Source organism: Suricata suricatta, chromosome 11 (genome assembly GCF_006229205.1).
Source record: "Suricata suricatta isolate VVHF042 chromosome 11, meerkat_22Aug2017_6uvM2_HiC, whole genome shotgun sequence".
In the NCBI taxonomy this organism is placed as follows: domain Eukaryota; kingdom Metazoa; phylum Chordata; class Mammalia; order Carnivora; family Herpestidae; genus Suricata; species Suricata suricatta.
In genome coordinates this window covers 8,793,694-8,796,428 of record NC_043710.1, presented here as the reverse complement: position 1 = coordinate 8,796,428, position 2,735 = coordinate 8,793,694, and positions in this window count along the sequence as shown.

The window sequence follows — 2,735 nt, the reverse complement described above, 5'->3', positions numbered from 1 at the left end:
AGCTGCAGAAAAGAATCCCGTGACAAGGAAAAGGCCACTGGGCATCAGAGACCTCTACCTTCATCCATTTGCCAACTGTTGTCAGAACTCAATGGTCCTATGGTGTCAAAATCTTTTTTCTGTGTCACACCTGGGGAAAAGAATGAAGAAAGAAAAAAACCCAGAAATACTCGTTTAGTCCAGAATTTTCCATAAAAGTTTCTCATTGTGTGCACTGCCCTACTTGCAAAGTTCATGCTGGGAATCCAGTCCTGGCGCCATGTCTTTCTTTCCTTTTTGTTTTTGTTTTACGTTTATTATTTTTATTTATTTTTGTGAGAGCGCAGAGGGGCAGAGAGGGAGAGACAGAGGAAACCAAAGAGACTCCCCACTGTTGGTGCAGAGCCCTGCAGGACTCGAACTCATGAACCATGAGATCATGACCTAAGCTGAAGTCAGAGGCTTAACAGACTGAGCCCCACCACCACCCCTGGCGCGCCCCGCCCCCGCAGTCATTTCAGACACAACTTGGAGTTTGAGGACCCTTCCTCCAACCACACACTGACTTCATACATTATCACTTATCACTGGGGTTCTCCCCTGACCCCGCTGTACCATACACACTCCCTGGATGGCGTGACCCTTCCTTCCTTCCTGGGAAGGCAGAGTTTTGTTCATCCCACTTTGCTTCAGCAATACAAGTGTTAACTTTGTACTTGAAAATAGTCACCAACTCACAGGAATGAAGCAGTGCTATGTCCCCGAGAAGAACACATGTACACATTTACCCAGCCCCTACTGTTACTGATGAGTTCCTCCATTTGCTCCATATACACCCTGCTTGTGGCATTCTGTTCAAAAGAAGACTAAGATGAAGAGTCTTAACTTATGAGACAAAATTTCCAGCAGATTTGCAAAGTCATGAACATCAAATCAGAACAATGTTTTGATCTGAGGTCCGGTAAAATCATACACAAATCCAGTGGCAAATTACACACTAAATAGATTACAAGTCACAAGCTATAGAGGACTAGAGCCCCCTCAATGGCACAATAAACATACAGGCTGCAATTAAATGAGCTGTGAAGTACTGCATATATGAAATTGTCATGGACCCATGAAAGTTCCAGGTAGAACACGAGCAATTTTCTTCTGCGGGTAGAAGACCCTCAAATGCCATGGACTCTCTTTTCATCCCAAGCTCCTTTTAAGCTGGAGTCAAGATGAGTAGACCAACACATTAGAATAAATGTGTTCTAGCTGAGTGACTGGTGTTACAGAGAGCAATTCCAGAGGGGCTGTCTTGCAGCATTCAAGGCCAAGTGCTACCCACTCTTCTTGACTATCCCCAATCCCCACAGTCAGACAGGTGTGCCCTTCCATCCTTAACGTACATGCTCCTCATTATAAGTGGGACCCCACATGCGAATGAGAAACCTGAAGACAGCAAGTCACAACCACAACAACCAAAGGTACCTCTCAGTTAGGGGCAGTTTGAGTCTTCTGCAAACACTTAAGTAAATGGCCCTCAGATGCCACTTAGGATGATGAAGATAAGCAGATATTCTCCACCTTTAGCCTGGGGAGGAAAGCAGTTACCCTGTGGCATGAATAACAGGTTGAGTCAAGTTGGGTATACATTTTGGAAGAGCTGCATGACAAGGGAGGCCAAATAACCTCGGGACTTGCAAGGCGTGCCAGGAACCTGATGTACCAATCCTCACGGTAGGAGTCTCAAGACTATCCTTTGCTTACTTTTATACTTTGCTTATCAGAAAGACCTTTCTCCTTGAATAGTCTTTTGTAGTATAGTGGACAGTAAAGGTAACTGGCTCCTTGTGAGTATTGATCTTCATAATATTATTAATGATAATATTATTGTTATCATTATGTTATTGAAACAGAGAGAGAGAGCATGAGTAGGGGAGAGGTGCAGAAAGGGGAGAGAGAGGGAAGGAGAGGGAGAGGGAGAGGGAGAGAGAATCTTAAGCAGAATCCATGCTCAGCATGAAGTAGGGACCTTACGACCCTGGGATCATGACCCAAGCTGAAATCAAGAATGGACACTCAATGGGCTGCACCCCAATACTGATCCCCTTTAATCTCCATCACACTCTAATATTTATGTACACATAGCTTTGGCATTTTCCCCAAATCTCTCATTGTAGATATGCCCCCCTGCAAGTAAGATATAAGACCTCAAGGAATTTTTTTAATCCCAGCATTAACAGTACACAGATATTGACCAATAAAGCATATGTATTGATTAGTTAATGTATCTAGTATGCTAATAAGTCATGTTTAATATGTTGTTGGCAACAAGCATACCAGCTACTCACTTTCCTTTTTTTTTAAATGTTTTATATATTTTTGATACAGAGAGAGACAGAGCATGAGAGGGGGAGGGGCAGAGAGAGAAGGAGACACAGAACCGGAAGCAGGCTCCAGGCTCTGAGCTAGTTGTCAGCACAGAGCCTGACGCAGGGCTCGAACCCACGAACATGAGCTCTGACCTGAGCCGAAGTCGGAGGCTTAACCGACTGAGCTACCCAGGTGCCCAGCTACTCACTTTTCTATAGGTCAGACAAGTGGTCTCCAGCAGGCTGAAAAATAAAACCGAGTCTCTGGGGGTTGAATCACTATGTGCCACATAGGCTCTATGTTTTCCTCATTGTAGGGTTGCTTTGTCCACTCATCTGTCTCTCACTAGAACTGAAGGCCTACATATCCCAGACTCTCTTGCCCATGCTGCCTTG